Below are 16,853 nucleotides of genomic sequence, written 5' to 3'. Positions count from 1 at the left end.
GTATGTAGCCTGCCAGCCCCCTGTAGTATATAGCCTGCCAGACCCCTGTAGTATACAGCCACCAGCCCCCTGTAGACTTTAGCCGCCAGTCCCCTGTAGAAAATGGCGATCTCAGCGATCTCCCCCAGCAAAGGTAGCTGTGTCTCACTGACACAGCTCACATCCCAGACCCCTATGTCCGTTGCCTGCGGCCATAGGCCGCTGCGCATTGCGCATAGAGACAGTCAGCGACTCAGCTCAGCCCCTTAAAAAGTGAAAGTGGTGGGGGCCCCGGGGCTCGAGCCCCAGGGGCCCCTCCTTTAATCCGGCCCTGCCTGCATGGCCCAACACCGCTCCCTCCTCGCCCACCCAACGTAAAGGGCCGAGAAGTCACAAGTTCCAACTCTGCGTCGGGAATTGCAACTAAATCACGGCTTCCACGTTTTCAGGTATACAAGCTGTGATAACCCTCCCCCCATTGTTACATCTGAGGATCTATATCATTAAATATTGCCTGGTCTAAGGTTTGTTCTCTGATCTGGGTCCTGCATTAATATTAAACTACTACAGTAGGATTTGTATTATTAGTAACGGTCTGGTCTGAGGGTTTTATTATTGCGTCTCTGTTCTGGGCCCTGCATCATTATTCATTCTCTGCTATTCTTTATTGTCTGGAATCGGTATTATACATTGTTTGGCCTGGGGTCTGTATTATTATCTACCCTCTGACCTGGTTTGTGTTCATCATACATATACAGGTACATATATATTATTAGTATTTATTGACTGACAAAAATCTGTATTAATCTCCTGATATTTTGGTCTGAATTATTACTTAGGGTCTGTATTATTATTCATCCTGTTTGTGGTTTGTATTCATCAATAATATCTTATCTCTATTCATTGACTGGGATCTGTATTATTATTCATTGTTTGGTCTGGGATCTGTATTATTATTCATTGTTTGGTCTGGGATCTGTATTATAAATTCTTCCCTGGTTAGAGATATATATAATAATTTATAATCTGGCCTGTATTATTTCTTGTGATGTTTCTGGGTGGTATTTTGTGCTGTACTGTATTATATCTTTGGGATTTCTTGGGCAATATCTGGGATGCACCATATGCTATGACCAGTAGTGGATTATAATACAGGCGTTTGGGGCGGTAGCCTGGGGCCCGAGTCTTCAAGGGGGCCCATGGTCACTCAAACCACCCACCAAATTGATACTGTGGGGAACCTTCACCCATGAAATCCTCGTACATCTGTTTCTGCTCTAAATACACATGTACACCAGAGCCATTTCAGGACTGAAAGGTCCTGCAAAGGTCCTAAAACCACAAACTGAAAGCAGCCGGAATGGAAGCATCCTCCATTCCACATGAAGTTTGATTGAAGGAAGTGATTCCAGACAAGAAGGGAGTATAATATTCATACAGCCCAGGGCACATGGTGGTCTTACTCTACCCCTTACTATGACAATGTGCTCCTGACCTATGGCACAGCTCCTGCCCCTTGATATTCTCATGAACTGTAATCTGCACTTTTTTAGTGACACAACTCCTTCTGAAGATCCATTTTTATAGTTTTAGTTCTAGTCATCCAGGACATTGATAAGTTAAACAGCGCTGGCAGCCGGGAATAGAATGATATTAATATCTGTGAAGAATAATTGCATGTACTTTCCTTATCTTCTGTTTATGGGATTTGCTTTGTAATGAACAAATCCTGAGCTGTGATGTTGTGTTCATGAGATACTTTTCTGGATATAGAATGGAATTGCTTCTGATGTTCTATTTATTGCTCAGCCATTCGCTTCTCCAGATTCTCAGCATGTAATGTAATGTGCACTAGTCAGTGACCAGCCGCTGCCTGCGCCGATACGCGCTAAGGAAATCCGCCAAACCATACAGTAACCTTTTATTGTCAGGTTTAGAGATGAGAGAACCTGGTAGTTTGGATTTGGGGTTCGGAGGAGAATCCAGCAAATTGGCCATTCATAGCCATGGCATGGCCAGGTTTCATTAACATCATATACACTCACCGGCCACTTTATTAGGTACACCATTCTAGTAACGGGTTGGACCCCCTTTTGCCTTCAGAACTGCCTCAATTCTTCGTGGCATAGATACAACAAGGTGCTGGAAGCTCCTCAGAGATTTTGGTCCATATTGACATGATGGCATCACACAGTTGCCGCAGATTTGTCGGCTGCACATCCATGATGCGAATCTCCCGTTCCACCACATCCCAAAGATGCTCTATTGGATTGAGATCTGGTGACTGTGGAGGCCATTTGAGTACAGTGACCTCATTGTCATGTTCAAGAAACCAGTCTGAGATGATTCCAGCTTTATGACATGGCGCATTATCCTGCTGAAAGTAGCCATCAGATGTTACAGGGTACATTGTGCTCATAAAGGGATGGACATGGTCAGCAACAATACTCAGGTAGGCTGTGGCGTTGCAACAATGCTCAATTGGTACCAAGGGGTCCAAAGAGTGCCAAGAAAATATTCCCCACACCATGACACCACCACCACCAGCCTGAACCGTTGATACAAGGCAGGATGGATCCATGCTTTCATGTTGTTGATGCCAAATTCTGACCCTACCATCCGAATGTCGCAGCAGAAATCGAGACTCATCAGACCAGGCAACGTTTTTCCAATCTTCTACTGTCCAATTTCGATGAGCTTGTGCAAATTGTAGCCTCAGTTTCCTGTTCTTAGCTGAAAGGAGTGGCACCCGGTGTGGTCTTCTGCTGCTGTAGCCCATCTGCCTCAAAGTTCGACGTACTGTGCGTTCAGAGATGCTCTTCTGCCTACCTTGGTTGTAACGGGTGGCGATTTGAGTCACTGCTGCCTTTCTATCAGCTCGAACCAGTCTGCCCATTCTCCTCTGACTTCTGGCATCAACAAGGCATTTCCGCCCACAGAACTGCCGCTCACTGGATGTTTTTTCTTTTTCGGACCATTCTCTGTAAACCCTAGAGATGGTTGTGCGTGAAAATCCCAGTAGATCAGCAGTTTCTGAAATACTCAGACCAGCCCTTCTGGCACCAACAACCATGCCACGTTCAAAGACCTCAAATCACCTTTCTTCCCCTTACTGATGCGCGGTTTGAACTGCAGGAGATTGTCTTGACCATGTCTACATGCCTAAATGCACTGAGTTGCCGCCATGTGATTGGCTGATTAGAAATTAAGTGTTAATGAGCAGTTGGACAGGTGTACCTAATAAAGTGGCCGGTGAGTGTATATATAGTGTGTGAACTGTTTCTACATAGAATTTGGATGCCAGATTTCTCTTCTAGCAATGAGATATGTGGTCTCATCCAGAGGTAGGCCATGGATTTTGTCATGGAAAGTCCTCACTGTATTAAACGGCCCTCAACCGGTTAAGGACCGGGCCCTTTCCCTTTTTTTCATTTCCATTTTTCAATCCCCACCTTCAAAAATCTATAACTTTTTTATTATATTTTGATAGATCGGGCATTTTCGGACGCGGAGATACCTAATGTGTTTATAATTTTTACTGTTTATTTATATTTATATCAGTTCTAGGGAAAGGGGGGTGATTTGAATTTTTAGGTTTTTTTATTATAATTTTTTTTTTTTACTTTTTTTAATTTTTATTTTAACTATTTTTCAGACTCCCTAGGGTACTTTAACCCTAGCTTGTCTGTTCGATCATACCATATACTGCCATACTACAGATTTTACTCCTCATACATTACAATGTGCTGATAGCACATTGTAATGAATGGGTTAACCCGACATAGCTTTGGGTCTTCGTAAGACCCGAGGCTACCATGGCGACAGATCGCCGCTCCCCGATGACGTCACGGGGAGCAACGATCCTCGGAAAGATGGCGGCTCCCATGCGCCGTCATCTGTTTGAAGCCGCCGGCAGCTCTGCCGGCGGCGATCAGCAAGCAAAAACCCGCGATCGGTGCCGGCACCCATCGCGGGTGTTACAGGTAAGCCTTTGCTGCAATATGCAGCAGAGACTTACCGGCTATGGAGAGGGCTCAGCCTGCGAGCCCTCTCCATGCATCGGAACGCGACCGCCGCCGTGAGTACACGGCGGGCGGTGGCGAACTGGTTAAAGTGTTTGTCCACTTTCTGCAAAAAATTCATATTGTTTCTGTAATGCAAAGTTGTAAAAATTTCCCAATATACTTTCTGTATACGGTTTTCTAGATCTCTGCTTGCTTTCATTCTATAGGAAGCTTAATTGTTTACTTCTCGTGGATAAAAATCTCTCCCTGGTCATGTGATGTCCCACATGCGCGTGGGTCATTATATCTATGGTCATGTGATATCACACAGTTGTAGGGCTCGTTATAGACCTTGTCATGTGATGTCACACAGGTGCATGGCTCCTTATATCTCTGGTCATATGAAGTCATACAGGTACACGGCTTGTTATATCCCTGGTCATGTGATGTCACACAGGTGCATGGCTCCTCATCTACCTGGTCCTGTGATGTCACACAGGTACACATCTCATTATATCCCTGGTCATGTGATGTCACACAGGAGCACGGCTCGTTATATCCCTGGTCGTGTGATGTCACACAGATGCACGGCTCGTTATATCCCTGGTCATATGAAGTCATACAGGTACATGGCTTGTTATATCCCTGGTCATGTGATGTCATACAGGTGAATGGCTTGTTATATCCCTGGTCATGTGATGTCACACAGGTGCATGGCTCCTCATCTACCTGGTCCTGTGATGTCACACAGGTGCACATCTCATTATATCCCTGGTCATGTCATGTCACACAGGAGCACGGCTCGTTATATCCCTGGTCATGTGATGTCACACAGGAGCACGGCTCGTTATATCCCTGGTCGTGTGATGTCACACAGATGCACGGCTCGTTATATCCCTGGTCATGTGATGTCACACAGGTGCACGGCTCGTTATATCCCTGGTCATGTGATGTCACACAGGTGCACGGCTCATTATATCCCTGGTCATGTGATGTCACACAGGTGCACGGCTTATTATAACACATATCTCTGATTACTCTCTGGGATAATAACGAGCCGTGCACCTGTGTGATATTATATAATTAACCAAAAACTGTTGTAAAAGAAAAGTCCATGCGGCAAGTGTGTTTTGAAGGAAATCCTTACACCTGCGAGCATTTGACGATCCTCCCCGTCCTCATGAATGTGCAAAAGGATACACCCTCTGGTTGCAGGTTTTTGCAGACAATGAAAAAGATTCAAACGATCCAGCAGGTTTTTTTAATGAAAAAATTCTTGCTTCTTTATTAAATCATCCTATAAAATCGATCAGCACATAGTGGTCTCCACAGCCTGTTTCTGTTGCTGTTTTGTGGAGACCACTATGTGCTGATCGATTTTATAGGATGATTTAATAAAGAAGCAAGAATTTTTTTCATTAAAAAAACTGCTGGATCGTTTGAATCTTTTTCATTAACCAAAAACTGTACCAGCCCCTCTGTGAATCCTGAGTCCGTCCACATGCAGAAGGCTTCTGTAATTGTATACAGAGGTCAGACTAAATATAAAAAGCACGCCACACATTCCGCACAATATCCAATCGGAAATAGCGTTGGCTAATCATTAACCCTCGCAGAGACTCTCCCTTGGCTTCTTTAGAAGTGTCATGGCAGGAAGATGAAGGGAATCATTAATAACCTCCTCCTGCTCGTGGAGCTGATTACTCTGTAGTTGCTCAGTGATGCACCATTTCCAATTATTAGTACAATAAAGTTTATTCTCTGAGTGACAGGATCCTGCACCTTGGAACTTGGTAGTGACTCTTATTACACAGTAAGAATTCACTGGTTATAGAATTGATCGGACATAAATGACAGCGCAATAAATCTCATTGAGAGGATCTGACAGTCTGAAATCTCTTTGTTATCCCACATGTGAGATTGATCAGTTCCACTAGAGTTGCTTTACCGAGCACGACCACTATACAATGTATGGCACCGTGCACCTTAAGACACAGTACTCACTTCAATGCTGCAAACTCTGATTGGTGGGGAGCAGCGTATCTGTAACAATCATTAATTCTAAATACTGACATAAAGGAAACCTGTCACCAGCTTTTACCCCACTAAAATACCAGCCCCCTCAGGAAGGGTATGAGTCACTTTTTTATGAAATTAGTCACTTTTTAGAAGTTGGAGGTAGATTGTTGATTCTGGGGCTCTGTAGCATCTAGAACTGTGGCTCTGGTGTCATTGTAAAGATAAGAGGCTCATCTTTAAAATCACGCACATCTTTCACACACTACACACATAGTTCAGGACATAGTTAGAAAATCTTTAGCTGTAGTTTACATTCCTAACTATGTCCTCAACTGCCTGTACCTCTGGTTCTGTCGCTCACAATAATAAGATTTTCTACAATAACTCAAGAACAATGGTGTAGCTGCTAAAAATCCCAAATCAGGGGCATCTGAAGTTGTGACGGTTCTGCAGTGACTCATCACAGGAAGTAAGTGACTCTTCTAAGCACATTTGCATATGGCTTTAGAGGTGACTTTTTTAAGAGATTTCACATAAAATAGAGAAGGATATTTCATACCCAACCTGAGGGAACTGGTAGTTTAATGCTGCAAAAACTGGTCCCAAATTTATTTATAAATATTCCCTCTATATACTCACTATAAGATTCTACACTCATGGCGGTATAGACAGGGGAGATGGCTCACAAACGTCATAGAAAATTTTATTTAGATTTAAACATTTCGTTCAGACTTCTAGATTCACACTACATTATTGGGGCAGATTTACTTACCGGTCCATTCGCGTTCCAGCGGCGCGTTCTGTGTGGAGGATTCGGGTCTTCCGGCGATTCACTAAGGTAGTTCCCCCGATGTCCTCCAGGTGTCGCTGCTGCGCTGAAGTTCGTCGGAGTGCACTGAAGTTCACCAAGTCAGGCCGGGTGCAGGTAAGTGCGTGTCAAGCGACACTTTTTTTTTTAAATGCAACGTTTTTTCCCGAATCCGTTGGTTTTTGTACAGCCACGCCCCCGATTTCCGTCACGTGCATGCCGGCGCCGATGCGCCACAATCCCACCGCGTGCACCAAAACCCCAGAGCAATTTAGGGAAAATCGGCGCAAAACGGAAAAATTCGGGTTACCTGCCAGAAAAAAATGCGATTTGGGCCCTTAGTCAATGACTCCCATTGAGTCCTAAATTTAGAATCCAATTTTAGGCCCAAAAAGCTACTTTTTCCCCTTTGGCACTGTACCGGCTTTCATAACAAACCCCCCATGTACAGTTCTTTCACATTACCTCCTAATCATTCCTGCAGTACTGAGCCACAATACTCAGTCAGCAACATCTCTAATTTGCATAAATGTAAATATACGGCTCTACAAGGTAAATTGGATCATTTATAGATCTGCTGATCATGAATGTTTTTTTCTCTAAAACACAAACATTGCTGAATGTGAGACTATCTGCAGAGTTTAATTAAAAATTAAAAGGCTATTTACCTTAAAATTTAATTACATTTTTTTTTTAAATTTCAGTTTTATGGCTGCTAAAAGGGTTTTGACCAGTAGTGGATTATAATATAGGAGGTTTTGGCAGTAGCCTGGGGCCTAAGCCTTCTAGGGGGCCCATGACCACCCAAACCGCCCACCAAATTTAATACTGACAAGGAAATCCTCATACATCTGTTCTTGCTCTTAATACACATGTACACAAGAGCCCTTTCAGGACCTTTGATGGTCCTCCAAAGGTCCTGAAACCGTAAATTGAAAGCAGCAGAAGGGAAACATCCACTATTCCACACGCAGCTGATCCTAGTACCAGATGTAGGAAGTGATTCCAGACTTGTAGGGGCAATGCTATTCATACAGCCCAGGACCCATGGTGGTCTTAATAACCCCTGGTTTTGACCTTGCGGACCTGCAGAAATTATTGGGTAGTAGTTCTGGAGATCTGTCTAATCGTAGTATTATATGTATAGAAAGTAGCAACAGGACTGCGCAAAAATTCAATCCAAGTCTGCAACTCTGAAAGTTATTTAGGGGCAGTGCTTCATCCTGAAGAGCTTTCTGCTCAATACACTGAGTTACTCCATAGCCCCTCCTCTTTACCATGAGTGACAGCTGTAGTTTCTAACCAGGAGCCTGTTCCAAGCGGCCATATAGCACAGATGGGAGAAGCAGTGGAAAGGAAAGCTCTTAAAGATGTAGCTCCTACCCATAAGAAGCACTTTCAGAGCTGCAACCTTGGATTAAAAGTTCATTCTTCACAGTCATGTTACACATAACTCTGTATACAAAGTTGTGCTTAAACATCACTCCATGGCTGCTCCTTAGTATGGTCTGTTCAAAACCACTGAGTACCTTTTAAGGTCAACTATTGATCAATTGCTCCCTCTTCAAAAGTAGGATGAGCTCAGAGTATCTGTATTTTTGCAGAAATTGCAAAACCTGTAAAACCCAGTAATACAGTTCCCATGCAGCGCCATCACTGGCCAAATGAAGAATTACATGATATGTAAAAAAATCATTAAGTCATACAATGTATAGAGATATGCGCTGGATCTTCTGGAATGAGAGACTGTTTGCTCCACTTTGTGATCCAACTAAATCTTGCAGTTTACAAATTAGGGAATTCCCTCCATGCTTCAGATGGGGTCGCTTTTGTCAGATGCGCTGGGGTCCTGGGTTCAAGTCCCATCCAGGTCAACATCTGCAAAGAGTTTGTATTTTCTCTATGTGTTTTTACATGGGTTTCCTCCGGGTCCTCCGGTTTCCTCCCACACTCCAAAAAACATAATTGTAGGTTGATTACATTGTGAGCCCTATTGGGGACAGGGACTGATTTGGGAAGCTCTGTGCAGCGCTATGTAATCTGTGAGTGCTATATAAATAAAAAAATATTATTATTATTATTGTTACTACCTATCTAAGACTCTACAACAGGATGCATTTCCAAAGAGGTCAATTGTCACTGACTTGCTCTATACATATGGTGACACATGGTTGACTCCTAACTCCAGAGATGTATGTGATCCACATACTACAGACACAGGCTCCTTGGTCGCCACCTTTAATAAATCCATGTGGAGATTTGGGGTTTAGTGTTCCCATAGTAAGTATTGGATGTAAGATCACAAGGTGATTTGTAGTGTTAGTCGTACATCAGCGCCTGCCATCTCTCCATAGGACCTGCTCCATCACATTCCACACATGATGATCCCATCCTATTTATAACACAATTAGTAGACAATTGAAAACCTTTTGACTCCGGCAGTGGAGCAGGAAGTCTAGCCCAAATCCTGCCCCCTCTCCCTATGGCCTGGGGCTAGACTATTAACTGACACACGCTCACAGTCTGCAGCCTTACTGGGTGAAAAGTCTGTTTTTCATTATTATTTTTATGTTTTTATTTTTGTATTTTGCATATAATTGCATAACGAAACACTATTTGATTCCACCAAAATAATGACATATATAGCTCCTCCCTTTTTAATTATAATATATACGTTCCCCCCCCCCCACATGAATTATAGTATAGTATAGTGTAGTATAGTGTCTGAGAGCAGAACTAGTTGATCATAGCAACCAATCAGAGCTCAGCTTTCATTGTTTGCTTGGGTTTCCTCCAGGTCCTCCAGTTTCCTCCCACACTCCAAAACATACTGGTAGGTTGTTTAGATTGTAAGCCCCATGGGGACAGGGACCAATTTGGCAAGCTCTGTGTGCGCTATATAAATAAAGAATTATTATTGTCATGGTTCGAGGTTGTGGATCCTCTGGACCACTGCGGACGATGACACAAGCCACCACCTGGGACCGGAGTCTAAGTGGTACCCGGTTTTCACCAGAGCCCGCCGCAAAGCAGGTTGGACTTGCTGCGGCGTGGTACCACCAGGTCATTCCACAGGCGTGACTTGTCCGCAATGGCAGCTAAGGTCGGGGTACAGAAACGGCAGGCAAACTCGTAGTCGGGTACAGGCAGGAGGTCAGGACGGGCAGCACAGGATCGGAGTCAGAGAAGTAGCAATAGGTCAAGGCAGGCGGCAAAGGAGCGAAGTCAAAAACAGAACCAGGGTCACAACGGAAAATCACATAAAGAGCACACGGCATAAACAAAGCTTTCTCCAAGGCACAGGGCACAAAGATCCTGCAGGGATCACAGGAAGAGGCAGGAATAAATAGTTTACCTGAAATGGCCAGCGCCAATTAGTGGCGCGCTGGCCCTTTAAATCTGCAGAAGTTGGTGCGCGCGCGGCCGAGGACGGAGGAGCAGCGGCAGCCGGAACTGAAGAGGCCAGGACTGGAGCCGGGACTCGTAAGTTGCGCTTGCGGCGCGCAGGCGGGGAGCGAGAGGCACGGGTGACTCCGCGATATGGATCGCGGGACCACCCGTGACAATTATTATTGTCCCACAGCTGTTTATAAAATGAAAGCTGAGCTCTGATTGGTTACATGGGAAACTAGAACAGTTTAACCTCTTCTGATAAATCTCCCTCCGTGGCCCACATTTACTAAGGGCTTTGCACCGGTTTTCCGTTGGACTCTGCACCTTCTTTCTAGTGCAAACTGCTTGCACATATATTTAAGAAGTTTCTGCGCCACATTTGTGTCACACGCGACCGTTCTGTGGTGCGGCTGCGCTACTTTGTCACAAATTTCTGCATTGAAGGAGGCGTTCCGTTACTCAGTCGGACCATGCGCCACATTTATTAGGCAAATAAATTAGACAGAATTGTGTTGCACGCCCGATGTTAAAGGTGCACCAAAAAAAAAAGTTGGTGCACACTGGTCGGGACAGTGCAGGGGGCGCCAGATTCATGAAGAATGTGCACCAGAAATGCTGGATCTGGCGCCCCCTGCACACTACACAGGCAACTGCACATAGTACACACCTCACTGTTCTTAGTAAACGTGCCTCAGTGTGTTTTGCATTATTTACAAGCATTTCAGAGGGAACGAAGATGTGATCGCCACATACCCCTCCACGTTCCTGATACATTGGGGCACATTTACTTATCCTTCCCTGTGGCGATCCCCGATCCGGAATGTCCGACGATAATGCACTGTGCTGCGATTCACTTAGATTGTGCGCCGATATCCTGCAAGTGCCGCTTCCCCGCTCAGGTCTGCTGGAGTTCACCTTCTTCTTCCCAGTGCATGTAAGTGCATTGTCTTGTGACACAATTTTAAAGTTAAATCCTGCGCTCAGTCCGAATCAGTCGGATCGTCTGAAAGCCCGCCCCCCGATTTATTTTGTTGCGCCACAATCCGATCGTGTGCGACACATTCCCCTTCTAAGTACCTGTCCCAGTGGCGCAAATCCTGAAAACCATGAACAGTCCAATGGAAATGTGATACGCGGACCCTTAGCAAATAAGCCCCAATGTGTTTTAAGATCCATTACTACCGGACTGTGTGCCCGCAACCTCAAAATCTATGTGAAAACTGCATCAATATCCATGTCCAAGAAAATTCTGCTTTCCAGGTGCAAAGATCTGCCTTATCAACCTACCAGTGGATTTCCTTCCTTGTGTTATTATTCCTCAGATAAGGAAATTAGATTGTGAGCCCCTCAGGCAACAGTGACCAAGAAGTGAAAACTTTGTTCAGAGCTGAAGCTGCAAAAACTGAGAAATTCATAAATATTAAAAAAATGAAAAAAATCTTGATAAAAGATAAAAAGGTGTAAAAAAAAACCCAAAACAACATTAAAAAAACACTGTCGTAAAATAGCAAAGTGTAAAACAATAAAAAGATTGTTCAAATAGCGAAGAAAAAGGGGAAAAAAACCTGCCGGGGCAGAATCCTGGGAGCAGAAGGTAGTGGCACTGAGGAGCAGATAGGGACATAGTCAGACAGGGAGGGGCAGATAAGGAGAAGCCATTGTTCTATTCAGGAGCAGTGGCCCTCTGCAAAACTCATCAAACCTGGAAATGCACACTCCAGATCCGTGACACACAGAGGTGCTGACAACTCAGGAAGGAATCAGCTAGAAAAAAAAAAAATTCAAAAACTTTTTTTTTTTTTTTTTTTTTTGCCTTAGCCAGTAGTTGCGAGCAGTAACTTTGGCAGGTGGGGTTGTAGTAACCATGGTGCTGTTATGATGTCACGGTTGGGAGAGCATGTCAAGGCAGCCGAATCAACATGTTGCAGCGCTAGAAGGTCCCATAAGCTGCGAGCACTTTTCAAGTGAGGACAGGAGGGAGATGATGGGGCCAGCGTTTTACCTGACAGCCTGAACGGAATAGCAGTCTTTACTTTGGATTTTTCAACTTTGCCGGACACCTCGTCACCTGTGGCCAGGTAAGCGCAGACCTCCCCTTTAAGAAAGTCACAATCTTATCAGCCGGAGCTTGCAGATCGTATCGACAGAGCATAATACTAGGGCTAATATTGGTTTCTCATTGATAATGGCTCGTTAAGTACACGCAAAGCTGCAGGGTTGGCTTTGTCTGGTGTAGCAGAGCTGGGTTTGTCATGTGTCGCAACTAAATCATATAAGTAAACCTCAACAGTACTGTGTCTATAATTGTTAAATATCTTGAAGCCTGTTTTCGGACCCATTTCTTGGATTGCGCACCTACATTTTTTGCACTGTGAGGCGTAACGCCCTTAGGACTACTATTATCTCACCTGGGACCGTGCAGAAACAATGCAGCCCCCAAAAAGAGTTAAACGACACATTGAGCACTGCTACATCTTTATCAGGGGGTTTGTCAGCTCTGTGCTTGCAGAATGCGACTGTGTTCGGTTCTGGATGAAATGTGAGACATCTGCCACAGTCGGCAGGTTGGGACAAGCTGATGATTGTACGGGAGAAACTCGTAAAGTAAAAGTGAAAACTGTCTGCGACGAGTCGGGAAACTGTTGCAGTGTATGGGACATATATATATATCAATAGGATGGGAATAATCCTTTAGATGCAACAGTTTTCACAAGTCATCTCTTCTGCATTGATATCACATTGTTGTTGTTTTGCACTAAATTTATTATTGTGAGTGTATGACTTTTTTTTTTAGCTGTGTGAAAATTTGATTATTTAAAGAAAATACCACCAGGATGAAGGATTGTAAACCAAGCACACTGATATACTGGTGTGAGCCCCCTCTGGTGGGATCTGCTCTTCTTTTAGCTTCTTATGCCCTTGTTTTTACAAAAAAAAAGATTCCTAAATTATGTAAATGAAGGGCTCCAGGGTCAGTTAACAGCTTTGGAGCCTGGAGCCCCTCAAGCTCATTTGCATAATTTAGAAATTTAGAAATCTTCATTTAAAACAAGTGATAAAAAAGCTAAAAAAAAAAGAGCGGATCCTGCCAGCATGTCAGGCGGCTTGGTTTACAATCTTTCATCCTGGTGGTAGATTCCCTTTAAGCCTTAAACAATCAAATTTGCACAAAGGTAAAAAAATATGGGCTCATGTGGACGTTAAAGTGTTAACAAGTCCATATATACTATACTCCTATAGATGCAAGTCACTTTGTATTCCAGGTCCTTCTCTATGAAAGGTTGAACATGTGTAGACACTACTACTTGTGTGTTGTGGTTTCCTGCATTGGATTGAGACTTTTTGGTTACTTGTCTGTTACATTGTGTGTTGTGTTGTATCTATTCTTCGTAACGCAGATGATACATGTAGTTATAGTTGAATTCTCTGCTCATGTTACTATCGCCTTGTCCTGTACTAAATATCTACAAGGCGGGTACAGTCGATGGGATTTAAAGGGGAGGTTGGGCTGATGCATGTGATCTAGTAATAATAAACAGGATGTGAACAGTGGAGAAATCATCGCCCCAGGTCTTCTCTATAGAGAATCACCCCTCCAACTATTAGTCATTAGATCGGATTCACACTGGGCAGATTTTATTGAAATTTTGTCTTAGTGGTTTAAAGCTCTGGAGTCACTCCTCTATTTTTGGTGACAATAATAGTAGGGTCTACAATGAGATTTTTGTGGTCTCTCTGAACGATGCAGATTTAAAGGGACATGCTGGGATTTAAATATCAATAACCTTCATACTTAGGAGGTGTCCAACATCCTGCACCTCTCTGATCAGCTGGTATCAAGGTACCGCAGCATTTGGACTCGCACAGCGACCACTTCTTACCAATCACAGCACTTCATTTTATTTAGTGGCCGAGCTTAGTATTGCAGTAAACCCCTTTCATTTAAATAGAATAGGCCATGTGTTGAATCTGTGTGATATTCCTGGTCTGTGAAACACTAGAGTGCTGTGACCACGCAACACAGCTGATTGGTTGGATCAGTGCCAGACTGGCGTTCCTTCGCAGACCAGATAAGATTATTCTAAGGACCCACTGTCCATTAGACCTTAGGAGATAAACCTCATTAGACTCTACTTTGGGCTGTATTCTGCTTGAAATCTGGGATCCAGTATTGGGTTAGAACTTGGGCCCACCGGAGAATCCTCTGATCCTCCGGTGGGCCTGTCCGACACTGTGCTATATGATTGTTGGACTCCTGACAATTAATTATAACTAATCACCTGTCATAAGGATAAGTGACTAATATTTATGTTGTTACCATAAGTTTACAGTATTGTCACTGAAATCATTGCACACTAGATGAGAAGTTAGATATCACCCTCCTTTTTTGTGGTTTCCATTAGGCGCGTCGGGTGTTTTTTTGGCACATGCATCCAATGGTCAAAATGTTGTGTAAACCTTTAACCTTGGGAAATGTTCTGCAGCAACATTAGTAAAAAGGCCCCTTGAGTAAAATAACTTTGTGCTCCATGCTCATCATCACAGACCTGTGCTTATATTGATGAATGTCCCTTTAAGCCAATGGATACATGGGGCAAGTTATATCGTGTATGGAATGAAGTCAGTACCATTCTCTTACACAGAGGATTATAAATGGTTGAAGCTTCTTCTGAACTCTGTATCCAGATTATAAACCAGATTATACCATTCATGTATAGACATCTCTGTATTAATTTAAAGGGATCCCCACAAACAAATCTAATCAAATCTAATTTGGTAGAGATCATGTGCATTAGTAATCTTGTGTACATGTGTATTGCGCATAAACAGATGTACGAGGTTTTTTTATGGAAGGTTCTTCACAGTATAAAATTTGCCAGTTGGTTTGGGTGGCAATGGGCCCCCTAGGAGGCCTTGGCCCCAGGCTACCGCCCAAACTACCCATATTATAATCCACTAATATCTGCCACTACAGTATATTCTCAAAAACTGCAGGTTTATATTACGATATCTCACTGATAGTATCAGTAAATGTTGGTCTCGTAATTCTCCTTTTCCGTCGTACGGTGTGTCAGTTTACACTTCTAGAATTCTATTCCTGGATCCCAGAATGCTTAGTGCTCTTCACTCTATTTTGCAAAGCAAAATACAAATTTGGTTTGTATTCCAGAAAGTTCTACAAAGGACAGTATTCTATTGTTCTCTATGGAACATACATACGCCATGGCGTGCCTTTTTGGCATAGTGTACTGTATGTCTTTGTATAATATATGTCAGACGTACCCTTATTTGTACATAGCGTTAGGCTGCTGGTTATACTAAAATATGATATGCCTTTAAACATTGGGAATAAATTGGAAAAAAATCTATGGAATAATCTTGTAAATTAAATCCATAGTTTTTCAGGGATCTTTCATGCTCCATTTTTTGTGCATGGTTATGGTAGGCTGGACAAAGGCAGAAAGACAAAAAACTTCAATCATTCAGAGGAAAGTGACTCCTTGTCTACTTACTTCCTAATCTACTATTCACTGCTAAATTCCATCTTGCTATCATAGTAAAGAGAAGCTGAATGAGGTGTCAGACTAGATAGAAGTCTATAGAGAGGGGAGGGGGATCTGTGAGTCACAGCAGCTAGGTCTCATCTACCAGCACACAGTGGATTGATAAGCAAGAGCCTGTCAGCAGGTTACTGACAGGGCAATAACAATCCAAGTCAAGGGCTAGGAAGAAAGTTACTCCTAGAGATGAGCAAATCATTCAATATTCGCTTTTCTTGAGTCTTGTATGATTCAATTTCGCAAGAATCTATTTGTTCCGAAATCATGTTGCTTTAATTATCCTGGAAACTTCACTTTTTTAATCTGCAGTTTTTAGTAAAACGATGACAACAATTGCCCAATGGATGTGGTGCAAACACACAATAACGGAAACCATCAAAAGTCCATTGAAAAGCAATGGATCGGACATTTCATGGATCTGTTCTTGTACAAGATTTGTCCACGACTAATCAGGAGACATTGGGATTAGATTCGGTGCCAGAAAATTGACTAGATTTGCTCATCTCTGCTTACTATGGAAAAAAGTCTGTTGGCTAAATTTTGCAAACTTGTGAATAATAGAGTAGAAACGTAATTGCATATTTCCCAGAATCCCCCAGTGGAGAATCAAAGGATGTAAGTCTCCACACAGCGGCAGAAGTGGCTTTAAGATAGATAAGGAGCATTTGAAGGTAACTCTACATTTAGTGATGAGTTCCGAGTTTGACATCAAAGGCGCCAACATTTAAATTACTCTGACTGTGTGACGCCGGCACTACACGCCACCATTTTGGGGAGGATCGACGCTCACAACCTCATAGGGGAGCAATGTTCCTCCCCAAAATGGTGGCACCGATTGCAAGTGTTAACGACAGGGAGGCTGAGCCGAACCCAGACTGGGTTCTAAAGCCCCTTAGACTTGAACCCACAAAGTTTGCTACAAACCAGAATTTTGTGGGACCCAAACACTCATTTTACAGGTGGTCCCTAGGACATACATCTCTGTATCCTCAATGTCTGTGCCTCTTCATGAGACCACATCTAAATTGTATCCACAGATATAACTACCGGTGTTATGTTCCATACTCATTTCGGAGGATTCAATCGAGT

General features: G+C 43.3%; 1 protein-coding gene across 11 annotated transcripts in view; it reads left to right on the top strand.

Moving 5' to 3' along the window:
* Nucleotides 1-16,853, top strand: part of KIAA1217 (KIAA1217 ortholog) — a 421,655-nt gene that overhangs the window by 180,319 nt on the left and 224,483 nt on the right. The window contains exon 1 of one of the 11 annotated variants that reach the window (XM_072154156.1): nucleotides 12,132-12,281. The exons of the other annotated variants lie outside the window; for them this stretch is intronic. The gene's annotated coding sequence lies outside the window, so the exon portion shown is untranslated. Of the gene's footprint in view, nucleotides 1-12,131; nucleotides 12,282-16,853 lie in introns of those variants that run through there. 11 annotated transcript variants of the gene reach the window in all.

This window comes from Engystomops pustulosus, chromosome 5, assembly GCF_040894005.1.
Source record: "Engystomops pustulosus chromosome 5, aEngPut4.maternal, whole genome shotgun sequence".
In the NCBI taxonomy this organism is placed as follows: Eukaryota; Metazoa; Chordata; class Amphibia; order Anura; family Leptodactylidae; genus Engystomops; species Engystomops pustulosus.
This window is presented reverse-complemented; position numbering and strand designations above follow the sequence as displayed.